Source organism: Varroa jacobsoni, unplaced genomic scaffold (genome assembly GCF_002532875.2).
Source record: "Varroa jacobsoni isolate VJ856 unplaced genomic scaffold, vjacob_1.0 scaffold_285, whole genome shotgun sequence".
Classification (NCBI taxonomy): Eukaryota; Metazoa; Arthropoda; class Arachnida; order Mesostigmata; family Varroidae; genus Varroa; species Varroa jacobsoni.
Genome location: NW_019213187.1, coordinates 57147 through 76791, shown reverse-complemented (window position 1 = coordinate 76791; position 19645 = coordinate 57147). Strand labels below are relative to the sequence as shown.

General features: G+C 42.2%; 1 protein-coding gene and 1 long non-coding RNA gene across 11 annotated transcripts in view; one reads left to right on the top strand and one right to left on the bottom strand.

Annotated features, from left to right (window-relative positions):
* Nucleotides 1–19645, top strand: part of LOC111259004 (uncharacterized) — an 89361-nt gene that overhangs the window by 27669 nt on the left and 42047 nt on the right. The gene's annotated exons all lie outside the window — the stretch shown is intronic.
* Nucleotides 5747–14962, bottom strand: LOC111259011 (uncharacterized). 2 transcript variants are annotated; one of them, XR_015310402.1, is made up of 4 exons: nt 14695–14962; nt 14422–14564; nt 7721–7977; nt 5747–7141 (listed from the first exon to the last, which is right to left on the bottom strand). It is a non-coding gene; the product is annotated as an uncharacterized LOC111259011 (long non-coding RNA). The 2 variants fall into 2 exon arrangements; XR_002679363.2 differs by lacking the exon at nt 14695–14962 and having other exon boundaries at nt 14422–14673.

The following is a 19645-nucleotide window of genomic DNA, read 5'->3' as shown; positions in this document are numbered from 1 at the left end:
GAGATTTTTGAAAGTGTCCCTTGAGGCGGCCTTGTTTCGCTTCATGCTTCGTGGACCGCGCTCACAGATGAGGCTTGGGAATTGGCTGTGGAGCTAAAGCAAAGCAAGTATTATGGCCCATCGGTGGGTCCTGCATTTCCCCCTTTGTTGGGAACGCGGTAGCTTTTATAGGCTCTGCGTTGGCAGATCAACAGCGGCAGCAGCAGGAATCTTTCAAGCGTTTCTCATCGATTCTTGTTCAGTAAGTAGGTATTTTTCTTTTACAAGTCAACGGAATAGAGTTCTGCGGGAATTTCGTGCGGCAAATTCACTGCGTGCCACCCTTTTTCTAGCAAGGAGCATATAGATGGGTGAACCACGATACCTTGCGGGAATTCGGCGGCTTAGATCGAGTCGGGCAATTCTCGAGGAAAACTTTGAGAAGAAAGAAGGAAAACGAATGGGTTAAGGAAAAGTCGGAAATGGGAAGCTCAGTAAAGTTCACGTTTTTCTGAGACGAAGAGTGTCAGTTGCTGGGATTTTAGTGGCTACCGAATGGGCAGGTAGTCCGTCACATTGATTGGGCTTAAAACGACAGCCAAAACTACTATATGAATTGAGATAGGCGTAAGAAAGCTCTCTTTGATGAAATGGCCTTTGTTCTTATATCCGAACTCGTAAACGCATGACGTGTTCCTTGCTTGCCGTTTCAATCATTTTTTACGTAAAGCGTTTCTGCTCAGTCGTTCTCACAGTCTCATATGGCCGCCGTTCACCAGGAGGGTGCTCTCAGATAAGGTTGCGTATTGATTCAATTTGCTGCATTAAAACAACAGTAATTATATGTAAATGAAACGAAAGACTGGGTAGACCGAGTGCGAATCGAGATCGAAAAGAGAGATAAGTTGAAGGAGAGCTACTGGAAAATTTACAGCGCAAGGAAATACACTCCATCAGGCAACGTTGCCTCCAATAGTAAGTCGATTGTTTTTGGCGGCGAGCAGCCATGGCTTGTATGCACTGCCAGAGGAAGCGGTTCAGACAAAAGTTCTATTCAAAAGAGAGTAACACCTAACCTCGTTGCATACATACACAATGAACATGCATCGCAAATGTCCTTTGCAGTGTTTGCATTTGAACGACGTAGCCGTAAGTAGAAGTACGCAAAAGACAAAAAAGTGATCTGGAATGTGTTTTCTGCTAATCTGTTTGTCTCGTCTGAGAGATGAGTAGTGCTAGTTCCGATTATAAATTTTAACAGTCGTGCTTATTCTCATCAGAGTTACCGAGTTTTTATAATTAAGTGCCGTTAATATGGAGGCTAACATCTAGCGCCATCTAGCGACCGTGCGCATACACGAAGTTCGTTTTTTTCAAGAAAATGTTTTTGTTTGTCAACGACATCGTTTAGTGCATTTGGTAGTCTGCTATTGTGTGCAACACCGTTCCAGTAGTCGCGGAGGTTTGGCGTGGCCAGCCGCCCATTGTCGGCCTGCAATCCTGAGAATGCAATCCTGAGAAGTCATTTTTCTCTCTGCCTCTCGCTTTGGTGGCGAACACTTGTTCCAAGAGGTCTGTTGAGCCAGGAGTAAGGAACCTTTGTCAGGCTTGTTGTTTATATGGCTGTTACCTACCTTTCAAGTGGAAGAGCCTTTGAGAAACGGCGGAAAACGTGCGCAACGAAGAAATAAAGCGCACAAGACACACAGTTATGCATGAAACGGCCGCCGACGCAATTTAAGAAGTAGCAATTATAATAATTTGTTTACGAAAAGAATGTTGCTGTTGCTGAGTTTAAGTATGGTGATAATGTTTTCGAAGGTATCTTAATGCGAAGAACATCTGCAGTCTATAATATCAGAAGCTGAACTATCTCTTTTGGTACCTAGACGACCCATAAGAGGTCACAAGTAATAACCAAAACTTGAATGTTTAGATTTTCGGGGTGAGTTTTGTCTGCCTGACAAATTCAGCTTCTCGATAATCAACTTAATTTCTACGCAACGCTCAACTTGGAGGAAAAGTGTCGTACTTATATTAGAGATGCACAAAACTTTCTTTCGAACTTTGGGAAGGTTAAACAGCGCCAACAAATAAAGATATCATAAAAACTACAAGAAATTTCTGTGTATTTAATGTGGCAAGATATACTGTCAGAGTTATATTACAGACTTCGCAAGACGAAGCTGTGAATTTTATCTGTGCTGAACGTCTGTGTGTAAAGCCATGTATATATACAAGCACTCGTATACATTTCCCTGAAGAAAATGTATACGAGTGATTTCACCCGTAAAGAATGAATAATCACAGGCCGTAAGTTCATAGAAATTTTGGGTTAGACACGAAGCTTTTGGGTCACAGTTTTGTGGTACGCAATCAAAAAGTCTTCTTGCATTAGGGAAAAAGCGTTATCAAAATTCTTATCAATATATCGATCATAGAGAGACCTTATAAAGATATGGCTATTTATCACGTAAGGCACTGAGGTTCACTTCGGGTATCGCAGTTAGTAGATTGAAATTTTTAAGACTGGGTTACTTCAAAGATTTTGCTAGAAGCTCTTAAAGTGAGCCAAAATAGCGCGTTCAATTTGGGTGTAATCAATAAGCATGCACGTTCTGCATTGATAGTATAATTGTATAAGGTTCTATCTTCCTTTGTTGCACTTAAATGTAATTATAGAGTTTTGTTTTAAAAAAAAGTTCACGTTTTTCACGTGTTTTTCTTGAGTTATAGTGAAACGCCTGTAGCTTTTCGGCTTCAGCAACGCAGGGAAGGGACCAAGCGCGTAGATTATTGGCGTCCCCATACTTAGGGGCTGCCATTGTTCTATCCGGCGCGTCAAAGGCCGAACGTATGATCCAGTGTGATGCCGAATATACAGATAAGATGTAGACTGAGTGTGGTTATCTATATATATATATGGATAATCTACGTGCATGCGGCTCGTTCATGCAGCATCTTTGCGTGTACTCGGTAGATAGTTTTGGCTCAGCCAGTGACTAGATGATCATCGATATGACCCTATATAACTAAGCCCTTTTATTTACAGCAATCGACATGTCGATCTAGGACAAGTCATAAACAACCGGCCTTGACGCAGTCCATGGCGAAGCATTCTATGATGATAGAGTAAGTTGTGCCAAATCTCTATATCGAGACTAGTAATCCATCGTTGTTATGGCTCTCTAACAAGTTGGCGCAAGAGAGTACCGACTTTATGAGTAATAGAAGGCATAGTATCCCGCAAATAGCTTCATAATTTACTTGAAATATCAAACGGCTGTAGATTCTCTGCTGGTGAGTGAACAAAAGCAGTTCAGGTTTCCGATGTTGCCTATAGTCTAAAACGTCCCCCCATAATTAAAGATAGGCAACATTCTCATTATAGCGATGTGGTTCAAGTCTTACAGCCACACATAGAATGCTCAAAGCCCCTACCAAAAACATTTGGTCTGACCACTGAGCACGAATTCGGCTACGTTGGAGAACTGTGGGCAATTAGTCAGGTTTTGACTACTTGTATGTACGAGACATCTGAATACGATGCGTGGTAATTAACATTATTTGTCGATAGCAGTGTCGTATTCGAGTGACACGGTATCATCATATATATATGCAACTGAATTAAGCCGTGATCTAATATAAATATAAAGCCTTAAGAAAAACCTTTAGTTATATTCGATAGGCATTCTCCCTGTTTTGTCGTTGTTTCATACAAGTGTTTCGGTAAAACACGCGCAGGCAACAAGAAGATAAGCTTCTTCGGGGCTAGCAAAACGAGTGTGTTTCACTAGATGTCAAGCTCACTAGGATACAGCTCATTAAGGATTGTTTATAAGGGACGGGTTGCTCCTGAATTGCTAAACATCCTAACGTTTCCTGCTCAACCGAATAAGTTATCCCCGCAAACATTAAATTACCTTTTACTCAGTAATTTAAGTAGTTTATAGTGGCGAAATTCGAACGTCAGACGCCTAGTGAACATCGAAATCAAAGCAGAGCTGCGTCACCAATGCCCCTACCTCACCTGCTTGATTTCTCATGTCAGACTCAACTATTGTAGTGGTATAATTTTGAGCCGAATAGATTCCCAATTGTAGGCAGACGCAAAGTAAAGCATCGCTAACTAACTTCGGAGAAGCTATAGATCAAAGTTCGAATTGAACAAATTTCTGAGGATTTAGTTGCCTCTACATCAGTCCGTCTACTTTAGTCTATCAGTACCATTCCAAACCTGTACACGCACGTGTATACCTAACCGCGAAAATGTATCGTCACTCTTAAAAAGGCGTACACACGTTCTAGAGGTCGATGCTTACGTCGTCTGGGTACGCCGTAATTTTCACATGAACGACAAACGAGCTGAGACTGGTTTTATTTTCGGTTCTGCTAATCTACTTTTTCAGCAACGTAGATTTATAGCCAATTTGTCGTTTGCTCTGGAGAAGAACCTGGAACAAGTTCTAAAGGAAGTAGCGTTTATAACAAATTCAAACAATCATTTCTTCGAATATGTGAGTGACATGTAAACAGAATCAAGATCGATTCGTATGGCTTGGAGGTTACTTTAGCGTAGATATGTTTATTTGAGACCGGGAGTGTTAGGCTTTCAAGCGCAATTGTAGATCATGAGACATATTCCCCTACCCTTATTAATGAAGGTGGCTTAGTTTAAATTATCGGTTTATTACAATTCTGTCTCGTTGCAAACCCTACACTATCTATCTTTCTACCATTTAACTAGTCTTCATTTTCGATCGGTATTTTAAATGTAAAAATATGTAAAAAAAAAAAAAAAAAGTATGTTATTGTTTCGTCCACGCTCAAATGCTCCTATCGAATGTTCCGTTCATCCCGTTATTGTTATCTTGTTGTCTCGCCAGAACAACTACTGACAACGTCTAATAGGCAAAGAGTTACGATCTTTACGCTAGATGTTTCCCTTTAGCGAAAATGAAGTACTAGTTTTTTTGGTGGATCCCCTTAGATCGAGACATCGCGAAACAGGTCAGCATGGTTCCTCACGAAATCTCCCCGTTGCTAATTATTGTTACGCCTATGACGAATAAGCTAATCTGCCAATGACAGTGCCTCGTACATTGACTGGTTTTTATCGCTGCGAAAACCTTCTGTGCACAGAAAAGAATTCTAACTATATATATATGCTAGAGCAGTAAAGGATTATAGCAAAATTACAACACGAACACATAGTGTTACCATATAGATATATAAAGTAATATAGCCTAAGTCCTACCTTTTGCATTTTTAAATGATCTTTCTATACTATTATCACAGGGCCCCCATTATTCAGGCGATCCGGTTAATTATCTCCAATTAGCACCCAACGCTGTGTAATGCGGGGTATCCTTTTTGCCTCGATCCTGCCATCCGCGAATAACCCTGTGCTCAGGTTAATCTGAAAAAGGGAATAAGCTATTGATTGAGTGGAGGTAACCCTAAATGGGACGTCGCTACCGTTCAAAAAGATCGTAACAAAAGCATGAGAAGTACCCGACCATCAATAATAAAAAATACCAGGTTGAGCTAATTCGATAGGAATGATTATACTTAAACAATATTATACTTAAACAAAAAAAGAACTATTAATGTTGTGATGGAATTACAATAATATAATTTAACATCTATAAGACTTAAAATGTTCTCTATTTTGAAAAGAAATAGTTTTATAGTTTAACTTGAAATTTTTATTCTAGATTTAATTTGAGCCTTCTCTTCATAAGCAAAGAAGGCCATGTGGTTTCATACGGTGCCATTAAATCGGCGTTCAGAATCGTTGATGCTGAAGTAGATTCTTCAGATGCCTTGCGACGCAAGAAAGGCTGTCACAGACTAAGTTGAAACCATTCATTGCTACTGGCAGGTTCGAAGTTTAGCGTTGAAGAAAGCGGGGCATTTCCTGTAACTCTTTGGGATTTTTCATGGGACAGATGCATGGCCATTCTCAGAGTTTTGTGACAGACTTAATGAGTTTGTAAGCCCACATGTGATCGTGCAGGACCGCAGGAACACTTCCAGTTTAACGGTGTTATCGCGTTTCTTGATTAGTGGTGTGCTGCTAGCGTTAATTGCTACAAAAGTAACCCCAAGTGAAACTGGCCAAGGATAACTGAAGACGCTGAAGTGAATACTAACGCAATATACAATTGGTTGCGTTTGTGATTTAAGTAATTCTGCGTAAAATGGGCCGAGTTATTGTTTCACTTTTGGACTGGTAAGCTGGGTCATGGCCGCGAGTGACAAAATGTACAGATGCTTTTTACGGAAATTTGTGTTCACATAAATTGTGTTAAATAGGGAGGCCTGGATCACTGATCTTGAACTCTTTTGTTAGAAGCTTAAAAAATTGCTTTTATTCACACTTATTATTCAATTGCGCAGAGCTTATGTGGCGCAATGTTTATGCAATTTATCACATAATTGCAAAAAAAACTTTTGCCAACTTAGTCTAACAAAAATCCGTGTTTGCCTTCATGACGATGTAAGGTGAGATCGTAATTTCCAAAGAGATTGTTTCTTTACGAAATACACAATTGAGGACTGAGTTAAAAGTGTACTCGGCACTATTTAACTTTTTGTATACCATTGCCATAATTTTGGGAGCGTTGTCGTGGTAGCGGACGTAAACAGGAATGTAATTGCTTTCCTACACATTTGTACGGATGGATGCCTACAGTTATATCTAAGCCAAAAGACGGAAAGCTATTATCGCATAACATTTTTCTTCTTGTAAATGAAAAAGTTTAGGGCACTACTGGCCTCATGCGAAAGAAAGTAGGATGCAACACTGGATACTTGAGATACTAAAAGGTCCCACAAAGGCCGAGGCGGACAGTGTATGAATGCGTGGTTTATGCTGCACACACGGCCTGTCCGCTGCAACCGACGAAAAATGTCCGAATTATGCCGCTTTTCTGTAGAAAAGCGAGCGTTAAAGGAAAGTGAAACGGAGTAAATAAGAGGCAGCAGGAAGAAGGAACAAAGTATCCTTTTTATTAGGAAGTGACTCGTAGATTAGGACGCTAACTGGAACGGTGGCCTGTTTGAAGTACATCGATTCATTCTCGATCCTTTATGATTTGTGTACTTCATTGTGGTCACGGTGTATTGTTTTTCATCTGCATGAGGAGCATCCTGTTATCTACCGGATATGTTAACGAGAAAAGGCGTGCAGTTAGACTTAAGGCATGAGTACTTAACTGTTACTCATATTTGTAGTACAGCTATAGAGCAAAGTGATCTCAGGGTAAAACCTGTAGATCGCGTGTACCATACCAGATCCCTTTCATCTGCGACTAACGAGGGTTTCACTTCCCAAACGGTAAACAGGCTTAATCTCACTTGAGGATGAATTATTAACACGATTTTAACAGACGTTTAACGCCTATATAGGTATGTTGTTAAATAGCAGACCACAATAAAAAAAAAATAGAACGCTTGTAAATACTTAAAAATTGTTAGATTTGCTTATAAGGTAGGTATTTTCCTTAAATGTGTATCATACAGACACATTAGGTCTTTCGGTCGAATTTAACCAAACTTTTGTATTCAGTAAGCGAGTGATCCGTTTCCAACCAGCTCCTAGGCGTACGGTCATCCGGGTTTGCCATGGGAATTAATGAGCATTTAAACTTTATTCCTGCTAAGTACATCCTGACTAAAGCAGAGTTATACATGTCACTCGAGTACATCCTGTACGTGATGGAGTAGGGAGGCTTACCAATGACCATCGCTAGCCAGATTACGTCATCGGCAGTAGTCCCCTGGCAGGGAATTTGCCACTTTCCCCTATTACAAATGGTTGGTGACCGCAGATCTTTTACCATCCCCATCTTCAGCTCGTGGCAGAGGTGGTCGCTTGCTTGATGGATGCGCAACTACTTGATGTGATTGCTGGCTCTCGCAGAATCTTCCAAGTTGAACAGCCCTCTTCAAGTGGGGTCCGTAGGGTATCCGCGTGAATTTGTAACACCACATCTATAAACAAGGGAGTGAAAATATCTGAAGTTACCAAACAGGATGGTGACGCTGTCGGATCTGTGTGATCAGCCACCCCCGTCGACTGTCGCTCTAGGTCCTGTATTTACAAAGTTGTCTGCACATGAGTAGTACAGGATCAGATTACTATCAAAGCATTATGTTATGTAGGGCGTGGAACCCCGACCGTAAGAAATGCTTTGTCTGTATACAGTGGAAACGTGCGAGTGATATTGCTGAACCAGATGCTTTGTTGCACGTGGTAGACGTTTGCTGGCCCCGTAGGTTAACTAACTGACCAGATTATCCTAGAGATACATAGACGCTAAGAGGCGCTTGCAGAGAACCACAGATGAATGCCAAAACGAGCATTTAGCCGTCATTCAGAGAATTCCCGCGTAAAGACAATATCCAAAGGGAAAACTAGAAAATATAGAAGTTAAGCTGAAGAGACAAGCACCTCTACAAGGATGCGTTTAGGGTTTGCGTTTGGCCGGAAATGTGATGCTAATGGAGCATTGTATGCCGACAGCTGGTTTTGGCAAAGTATGGCGAAAGCTTAAATCCTCGTGCGGTTCCAACACTTCAGTGAAGTGCGGGTGCACTTATTTGATCATTTGTTGCTACATGACCATTACGAGTTTGTACATCGCGCAGTCAAAGTGGCGCTGAGAGCAGCGAAGTGAAAGGAATTTTTAGCGATGGCAGGCCTCCTTAGGCCAGAAGGAATATGGTAGGCCGCCTCGTTTGTCAACCGGCGCTCGGCGGATGACAGAACGATGTGCCTAAGAAGAACTGGCTAGTTGTACGTGGCAAGATGTAATATGCAAACAAGAAGGTAGAAAGAAATTCGTTGAAATACAATATGTCGTAATAACTGGCCAGAAATCATAGCCCAGAAGGCGTCTGTCTAATGAGTTTTTATAGATTATAGAGAATGGCCGACCTTCGTAGACCTCATACACCTCGAGAAGAAGTCGAATTTGCCTACATGAGGCGTAGTCGAATTCATAAACGAATATGGTTTTCGGTAAAAAATTTAAAACCGTTTTCAGAAGCAAAAGGATCTACATCGTTTTATTTGCCGTAATCATAATTGCCTATGGTAATGAGAAAAACAATTGTTACTGTTTCTAAGAAGCTTGTATATCACTATTCCCGTTCTGAGGGGGCAATGTAGTTTCTATCAAAATGTTATAATATTAATACATTGTTGTGGGATTCAAAAAATAGTTAAGTGAACTCTCGCCTATTGTTTTTCAGAACTTCTAAGATTGTATGGCAGCTTGCTGCGTTATATATACTTGGGTACTTACATTCACACCTACACATACACAATGATCGCCATTTGTGGTACTAACTAATTTCTTGCTAAGAAGAAACTGTTTCCATTGGTTGAGTCACTAACAAAATATTTTTCGTAATACCGTTGCCAATTGTTACTGTCCCGTCCTGTCAAGGGAACACTGCGAAAATCATATAAAAAGCCGGTTATACGTGAGAGGCGATATATCAAAGGCGGTAGGAGACAGGAAGCACGGTAAGTCGCCTAAGAAGGACGGCCAGCAAAATGTCGAAGGTTGGCTTCAGTGCTAAAGGAAAAAGGGTTGTTTTACGGGCATACGGAACAGGATAGAACGAAATAGGAAACTGTGTGACAATCTATTCCAGCCATACGGGATTACTGGCTACTTCTCTTGCTAGATCCAAGCGGCTACGCTACTATGCAAAAGCACAACAGCGCTAAGCCCGTATCACCGCAGCGACTATTTATTCGCTCACGCCAGGCAATGCCCACGGAGCGGACGAGTCTTTCCAACGCCGTTGTCACTCAGTGTTTCGAGAGGGGCAACGTGCTTTGCCAGGAGGGTGCACCGAAATGTTGCCAGGGCTATTTTTGTCCCAAGTAGCAACTCTGGTTAAGCAAAAACGCTCTTGATGCCAACAGCAATGCTTACAATCTTGTTGGCAACAAGTCTTCGGAACGTTTGTACAGCAAAATCCTTCTGCTGGTCACATAGGGTACCCGATTCCTGCTGTCGTCACCGCCATTTCCATATGTCATTGTGGTCTTTCCTTCGGTCATCGTTGTAATCAGGTCCTGCTTTGTCTGCTACGTTCCTTTGGTATCGTTTTCTTGCCGGGTACAGGCTAAGCTGTCGCATTGCCGATCATCTCAGCGTCGGCAGTGATCGTGGGTCGTTCGTAGTCGCAGCTTCACATTATTGCTTTCCACCAGCGACAGCATCCAGTGCAAACCATCGACCGAGCACAGATGATGGCCCAAACTCCATCACGTCCATTATCTGCTTTGCGCATGTACGTGTCAAAGACAGGTTTGTCACCAAACTAGCCCTCCTCTTGGTAAACATGTAGGAAACAAGCAGCCCGTTCGGCCAACAAGCGTACCACGCCCGTTATTCCACACACAGTACGTGGAGCAGGGGTGAATTAGAACAGAGACAATTAGAAGATCCAACGTTCACTTGGTGTCGTATGCGGCTGATAGTATCATGGGACAACTATACTTTGCTTTTGCTTTGACGAGTTCAATTGGGAGTGGTTGCCGTGAGGAGAACGGAGCAATAAAGGGTCAATAGTATTGCGGAACACTCTTGTAGTGGAAGAGAAGGACGTGTGTTATCTATCGCTGTCATAGTGACGGGAAATGATGGCACATGGCCTGGCCATATCTAATTTCGCACTGTTGGTTGGCCAGCTCAGTAGGAGTCAACGGCCAGGATTTTATTTAAAGATTTGTGTGTAGCCAACGCCAATGGGCTGATGCCCAGTGTAGTTTACCTATGTACAAAAACTGTAGAGATTTCGAGCTGTCAAAAGTTGGTGGCCACCAAGACGGAATTGAATAGAAGGCACAGCAGTGAATGTTTGAATTTCGTCTCAGCTTGAAGCATAGCGGCAAAACGTGTTTGAGGCAAAAAGGCAAGAGGCATGAAGTGGGGTCTCTGACATGCGGGGGCGCTAGCGAGAACGTAAAGGCTGAAAAGGAAGCTCAGATTTGTTCTGCCTCAACTGCTTGCCGCTGGGCGCATTTTTACATGGCACGACAAAAAACAACCATTGCGAGTACTCGATAAGGGGCCCATTTGAGGTTTGCGGTTTTCCTCCGGGCTTCCGAGAAACATTTGGACGCCGCGCTGGTGAACTTAAGGTTGGCAACGGTGCCTCTGAGAGCGTTTGGAAGCTTTTTACGACGTGCCACCATTGTTCGCTATCAGCGCAAAGCACAACAGGGTTAGCTAAGGTGTGGTTGGTATAGAAGATTCCCGGGGTTCGAGCAAACCGAGAGCGAAGTTATTAAGGGCCCCTTGCGTCCGAGGGATCCATTTGCAGTGGGGTTCCATTGGCTGGCGTTAGTTGGGACCTGTCATCGGGGCGGTCAAATAGGCCGCCGGCAGTGGGGTCCTTAGGCAGTTAAATAGGATGGAAATCCCTCTAGGTTGTGAGAGATAGAAAAAGAAATAAAAAAGAGAATGAAACAATGAGAACGTGAAACATACGAAGAAACACCGACGGAACTGCGCAAAGACATAGTACTCTTTTGCTGATGTACGCGCTTGATACATTAACGTTTGCCACTGGAGGTAGGAAGCCGGAACCAGGAAGTGGCTAAGACGATCATGTCGACGGCATCAACACATGCTTCTGTGTGTGTGGGCCTGGGTGTGCGTACATCTGTTTGTTGTTGTACACATGTGTCTCCTGAACTGCAGTAGGAAATGCTGTGCACAGAAACGAGGTACGAAAAGAATTGCTAGGACCGTATCCCTATCTCTTTATTTTTTCGCTCACCATCTACGCTCCTTCTATCTAATACGGATTGGGTCTGACGGACCTGAAAGGTGCGAGGACTCCCAACAAAGTTAAGCTTCTACTGGCTACAACTGTCTTCGCTGGAAGTTATAGCCAGTTGCAAAAATGACATGAGCCAGTAGAATAAACATAGGCCAGGACAAGTAGGGACGTAACATGGCAGCAGCAACATGGACGAACGTTTGCTGTATACACTACCAACTGCAGAGAGTGCTATGGTTCGTTTTCTAAAAGAGTAAGATGGAAAAGAGATAGCATGGAGAGTAAAGAACGACTGGGAAATCAGGAGGAACCTAGGGGGATGACGAAATTACTAGATCTGGTAGTGGGTGCGATAGCTAGAGGAATTTAGTCATGAAGACATTGCTCTGTTGTCGTCGGCGAGACTATTCACACAGCAAGTCACTGGCATAGGTTCGGCCGTGGCAACGGTGATGTTTCACTCCGAGTAATATATATAGGGCTGCTACTGACAAAGGACCGGGACCGGTGTGCAGGGGGAAACGCTAGGAACTGAAGCCTCATCAAACTCGAGCGACATGTTTGGCTGGCTGATCGGTTGTTAATCGATGTAGGGGACCGCGTATATCAACTGCGTGCACGTAATAAAGGATAGCTAACTGGCCCTATATATTCGCATATAGGTAGCAGACCAGTAGTGAACTGTTGGTCAACTATCGTAAAACAATGCTGCTGTTTGTTAAAGCAGAGGGACCGTGCTTAGTCGGCACAACCCACAAATTGGCGCACGATTATGTCAATGCGGGTGGACATCTGAAGGCGAAATCCTCAAGCAGGGAGCTAGTTTGTGATGGATCTGTCTGAAGAGCAATTTGAAGGATTTCTACTGGTTCAGTTCGCTGGGCTGCGGTAGCCTCGAATAGTTATGTACATAGGAGCAGAATATATGTATATTCTCTCGATAGGCTGCCCGCTGATTTGGATCTGCAAGGCTGCATGGGCCATACAATTTTGTGTGTTGGGATGTATGTTAACAAAGAGATTAATTTCTTTCTAAATGCCATTCTGCTTTTCGCTGTGGTCGTGTGTAAATCTAGTCGCAATGTACAAGATACCATACTTACGAGAACTTCACAAATGTTACACAAAAATGCATCCACCGCTATTTCCTTTACACTACCTCAAAAAAGCCGTCTGTTTTAGTAGCCTGTTGTCCTTTGGGCGCTGGGTGCTATTAGTCATAAGTTACGTAAGTATAATCTTTGAGTAACGACTATTTGTCATGAGTGATCTTGGAAGAACAAGGCCGTTAGTTCTAGATTAGGTCTCAACGTGCTATATCTACGATTGCCCCTAACTTTTTTTAAAAAAAAGGGCCAACCTAGCCTGCACTAAAAATCGGGTGATTCCTGGCAATGCAACTTTCGCTACAAACATCTGGGTGCAAGGCCAATAGCCAGTAAAATGAAGTAATCACTGACAGCAAAAGAGAACATTATCAAAAGTGGTTTTCATTCAGAGTCGAAGATGCTATTCTTCGGGTGTGAGCAGATCTTAGAGGGACGTGAATCCCTTTATCTAGAGTTGCGCAGTGTCCTTCCGTTCTTTCACAAACCATGATTTTTTATAAAAATTTTTTGGCTAAACTTCATACGTCGAGCGTTGTACGTTCTACGTCTTCATACATTCTATTGGACGAAATTTCTTAGGGTTGTCAAAGTATATTTGTTTACTGTTGTATATGTGTACTTATATTTCCTACTGTTACCCCTCAAGGCACAAATCGAAACTACTTATTATGCGAATAAACTGATAACAAGTTGTAGGGAAAAATAACGCTCCTGAAGTATTGACAGCGTGTACAATTTCACTACCGTACCCCACCCCTTTGTTAGAACTAATATGATATATCAGAATTATGTTCCTTGCTGGGGTATAGACTTTTTAGGGGCATAGAATACACAATGAATCAAATACAGCCACAATCGTATGGACACTTGCCGTAGAGCATCCGAAGCACACGTCAATCTAATGTAAACGAATAATGGTATTCATCTATTTTTTGTGACTGGAATGGTTTCATTGGATGCTTGGGGCTTCCTCTCATTGTAGGTTGTTTCCCTTCTACCCGCTGAGCGCATCACTCGAGTAGTATGTGGACACTATTATTTACCAATGTTCTCTTGTAAATACATGACGTTACATGATAAGGTTAAATATATTCATTGAAAGAAATTCGTAAAGGCCACTTTACTAGGCTTCGTTTTTGCAAGTAGAAAATCACCGATAAATTTTCCAACAAGCATAACTGTTTACAATTTTTAGATACGAAGATAAAATCGATAAGCCGAAAATAAAGATATGAGAATTTGTTACTTATGTGCCAATAATAAACATGCAATTATTCATTTGATGCTTTCAAGATCAACTTTATCACTGTGTTGTTAGATAGATACAATATATTAGAGCTTGACGACATGAAAGTATACAGCTCCAATCCCAGTAGGGATCCCCGACTTTATGGCTGTTCAGCAATATTTTTGTACAACTCGTAAACAACATAAAATGGTGTAATGGATAAAAATTATTATTCGTGTACCTTTTTTTGCATATAAATATAATAAAAGGTAGAAGACTAGGTTTGCTTACCTCTATATCCAAGGTTCATTTTCGCTTTCCCGTAGAATAATAAATGGACCACAAGGTCCTCTTTGATATCGTACCATCTAAGAAAAAAGACGAGATGATCGTAATTACTCGCTGAGAAAGTGAATCCAATTGGGTAGGCCAAGCTGAAAGAGGAAGAAAAAAGTAATCTTAATTACTAGAGATAGTGATCGTTGCATCGGGTAAAGTTCGAATGACGTAAAAAGAAAATGAATGATAAAGCTAAGAACAAATGGAAGTAAAACGTTTACAGACTCAGTGCGCGTAATGTTAGTAAAACGACGTTTGATTGGCCTGTCGTGGCGTGATTGCTGATGGCAGTAAGCACTTCATCTGGCAGAGGCAAAAACTGAACGCGCATGAAAATTCATAGCTCTGAAAAAAAGTTTACTATGCCCGCATCTCAAACCTATTTTTTTGTTTTCTCGTTAGCAGAGAGCTGTCGGGACCAATACCGCTAACTGCATTAAGAATCGTACAGAAATATAACTGGTAGCAGCTAACTCAAGGCCGCTCCTTTGCCGTCTGCTAATGGCGCTGCAATTCAAATGAATCAACAAGCACTAATTTGTTTACGTACATTGCTGCTGATAGCTAATCGCTCCGACACGAATTAAGAGGGTAAAGTATAACAATAAAATCATAAGGGACATAAAATGGATAGCTTATTTTATCAGCTGGGATTCCACCTGAACGACGAAGGTGGGTAAGTAAGAAATAATTGTCTATAATGGTGACCAACGGTTGTCCCAATATAACTAACTGTCCTCGCCTGGGGGTCGGAACGCTCGTAAAACTGTTACGCTTTTACGTCTCACTAAAGTCCCTCATCTACGCTAGCCTCTGACATTAGGACACAGCGCAAGCGGCTACGGTAGCAAAAGTTCCTCCTGCTGTCGGACCATCTAGGACACACGGCATCTGTAGAAAGGCGCTAGTTTCGAAACTCCGTGTACCCCAAGTGAATAAAATAGTTCAGCTAATAGTGCGTTGATTTGTTACCATAGGGGCAACAGCAGCCTTAAAGGAGTACTCATTCGACCACAAAAGGGTCAACAGCATCGTCGACACCAACAGCAGCAGCATTGGCCATGTTCATCCACCTGTCCCATACATGTATAGGTACGTATAAATTTATAAATACTCAATATGCTGCTGCTCCTATTCTACCAACGACGATGTTACTATTAAGGCAACGCTCACGCTAAACTTCGTATTGCTACCTGGAATGACGCTGCTCGTTGTTACAACGGAATTGTGCGGCGACGAGTCGGAAGAAAGGCGGATCTCTTGCGTCTAGTCGATTTCTTTCGCAGGCCTAATCAACGGATTAAGAGTCGGCTAGTAATTGGCAAGAAGCAAAAAATTATAAAGCAAAAGGTCACGATTAAATCGATTCTTTTTTCTTATTCTCGGTGATGCTCGATGCGACGCACAACGGCAACAGTTAGCGGCGTGATAGATAGACCGCCAAACTATGTTAAAAGTACCGATAAAAAGACGAATATAATAGGATTAGCTAATGATATTCCAGTATTTTAGTAAATATCTATAGGACGTAAACGGCTGAAAAAGACAACGAGCCACAAAAGGGATACGGGAAGATTTTGAAGTCTGAATGCAGATAGGACAGGTGTTGTGTATTGAAGGTAGTGATGAAAATTCGATATCGGATGTGAGGATGAATTACGCGAACTGATGTTCATCGTATGTTACACGGAGAAAGAATAATTTGTTTTACTTCTGCGAAGTTTGTTTATCGTTTGCCTTGCCGTCATTTTCGCCACTGTTTATTGGAGGTCTATTCTTTTGAAGAATTTTAGAAAAAGCTGTAGTAAGCTAGACCGTAGCCGCTATAATAGGCCTTGTCTTCGCAGTTGCCTGCTAATAAAAATTCGAATGTTTTCTTAGCAAACGTCAGAAAAATGAAAGTGACTCGTATCCCGTGTCATCTCATCAAAGAGCAGTGTCTGCTTGGCGATGTTGGGTTAATCGGCTACTATTATTATTATTATCACTATCAGGCCGTTATTTTTCAACTGCTATCAGCGTATCCCTAATGAGCCTCAAAACACAATTTAACTAATGTAAAATAAATATTAATTTGGTGAAAACGTCAGGATTCTATCGTTCGTTTTTACGGGAACTTTAGCAGATGAGGTAAAATTCAGGTAAAGGTTTTAGAGCAGAGTTAACTGCAGTCTTCGAAACTTGCTTTGCGTTTAAGGGGCTTAGAGTGATTGTCTAATACATCTGTATCTGTTCTAAGAAGAGTGGTTTGACCGCGTTTGGGATATTAAGAACTAAATGGGGAGCGCACATAGAGGAAAATTTGGATCATACGCACATAGAATTCTAGCCGCTTCTACGTTCGAAGTACTAATGTATCTACTAAAGTTTTAGAAGAGTCGTCGAAAACAACAGTCACGACCACAGTTCGGCTCGTGATTCAAATGCTCCGCTTTGAAGGCCATGTTTAAAATATAGAAAGAAAAAAATCACTAAGAGACGTTGTCGTACGATACAGACACTTTTATCTATGAAACTATGTTCAAATGTCCTTTTCTTGCCCTGATATAATATATGAGTGGCTGTATGTTTGTATGCTGTTTTTGCTTGCCCCCAGTTTGGTCACCTGTTTTCCTTTATCCAAAATTCATATAAAAGTTTTGCCCGGCAAGATCCATGGTTCACTAAAGAGTCTCGTTCTCTTCAGAGAGCAGCGCTCTGACCTCAGACAGATATAGCTACCTTTTCCTTGGCTCAGTAAGGGCCAAACTCTAAAAGGGCCAAAAAGGAGAAGACATGCTAGCTAAGAATGAGCGAATACCGCAGGTCTTGAGTGAAACATGATCGAAATCCACCTTGTAACGTTGGCAGAGTGTCGCAGTCGTGAGCCTACCAAGATTACGCCCGCGTCCACAAAAGAATAAGCCAACTTTCATCAGTGCGAATGCTGCTTGCTTGAGATCGAAGCATATTCAACACGAAAAAAACATGTTCTGTCTCAGAAATCGTCTCAGGTTTCACTTCTAACTAGTTAAGGAGTCTTTTGAAACGTTTCCTATAGAACGTGACCACCGTGAACGAGCTGTACGTTATAAGGTGGCCTACTCCTCCACTCCTGATTATATTAGTTAGCGAGACTTATCGAAAGAAAGTATCCGTTTGAAAAAAATATCGTTTTTCAATTCTAAGAAGCCTTCCCTGGGTTACTGAGGGATATTCCAAAAGCATGCTTGCTGCTTCCGCACAGATGGAGGGTTCTTCCAAATCTTCGTTGCAAGTGGCACGAAATGGCCTGCATGGACTCATAAGCTCCCTCAGGTTATATATTTCTCGATCGAATGCCCCGTGGACCCATTTCCGGTATAGTACTTCCTGTGCAGACTCTAACAGTCTCGCGGAGAAGCAAGGCGGAAGTATGTTTTGAGGAAAGGAATATACCGAATGAAAGAAGCAAAGACACGTATAGGCAATAGAAGGTTGGTGGCAATTCTTCTCGATGCAATGTGCGCTTTTTTTTAGCGATACAAAGACCTAGGAAACGCCGTAGGTCTTGCATTTGACGGGACAACACCGTCACGTCTCACGTTAACCATCACTCTAATGGACAGTCTCCTTCAGCATCTGTTTGCTATCTTTACGGATTGTCTTACACGTGCCGGCTATGAGTATCTCTCTTGCTAGCCAATATATAGCAGATCGTATGCCGGTAGATAGGAATATTGCCGCTCGAGGAACCGAAGACGAATCGATTACGACGTTCTGGTGACGAAGTCTGTATTCACTGACGACGGTGACACTAGTTGTAGTATGATATGTCTGTTTGAGCAGGCTCTGATCATAGGGCGTCCGCATAGGATAGGTAAGAACAAATGCACTTGATTGATATTCTTTCTGTCATAGACTGAATCAAAACTCGACGAATTACAGTTTGTCCTTGCTGAACCTGTCTTGAGGTATGTGTGAAAAGTGTCGATGGGAGAAGAGACGGGATTTCCTCCAACGATGAATTCCCTCATTGACAGGGCGTAATTGCTATTATTGAAATCCGACATTAGGAGGGCCTGTCGCTACAACAGAATGCATAATATGTACGTCCGCACTCAGCGTTCTGTCTGTATATTTAGCAGATGTCACACAAAACTAAGTAACAAAGCTAATATCTTATTAAAGCTGTTGTATTATACAACATAAGCTCATGACATACTTTTTTAATTCCGATTTAGGCTTGATTGTACCTTATAAGCAAACGCAAGTGCGGCTTTCGAAAATACCGATTAAACGTATCTAACTGCAGTGAAGAGCATTAGTGGCCGTATTTATTTGCTGAGTTTTGTTGCGGCAAAATGATCGACATTATTTCGACATATATTCAGGTTACTGTATTATATAACAGACGATGACCCTTCTACATTTATCGAATTAACTCGTACCTTTCATCATAGATAAACATAGACACTCTGATTGCAAGCTGGTACAGGGACCTCTCGCTGTTGATACTGATTATATGCTCGTAAGGGGTCTGACTCATAGCAGCGCAGGGGCTTCTGCCTGTGTGATCCTTCACTTCGTAGACACACCTTAACAACGGCGTCCAGTTATCTGCTTTTGATGTCAGACAACTACTACTACTCAGGTGGTAAGCGTGAGCTTCCCTAATAGGTAGAGAGCGATGCGAGCTCTATGTCCTCCAGTAAAACCCTCCAGGGTCTCATCGGAACGTCGTAGTGGGCTAGAATTGTTAGCGGTAAGAATTGAATAAATTAGATATTGCCATCTGCATGTCCCATCACTTCGGGGCTACTAAGATTAGCTGTTACAGTTTTATTAGCGAGACTTCCAAAGGAAAGAAAGGTGCCAGTGGGCCGCTTTTGTTAAGTTAGTTGGCTATACGTTGTGGCCGAAGATGGTACAGCTGAGGGTCATTTTAACGGAGACTAGCAGGCTGAAGGTAGTGCCTGAAGAGAGGCGCAATGTTGCCAGGAATGGGACTAGTATTGCTAGGATATTGTAGGGATTCGGTTGGTAGCTATGTTATCAAGGTGGGCTGAGTCGCACAACTAGCGGTACGGCTTTCTGCTTGCGGGTAGTTTAATGGCCAACAGAATGAAGCTGGGTTGTGGGAGCGAAATGGCAAGTTAGCCGGATGGGTGGATGCTTGGGAAGTGGGCCCTAGGCAATACCAAGACTAAGGCAGCAT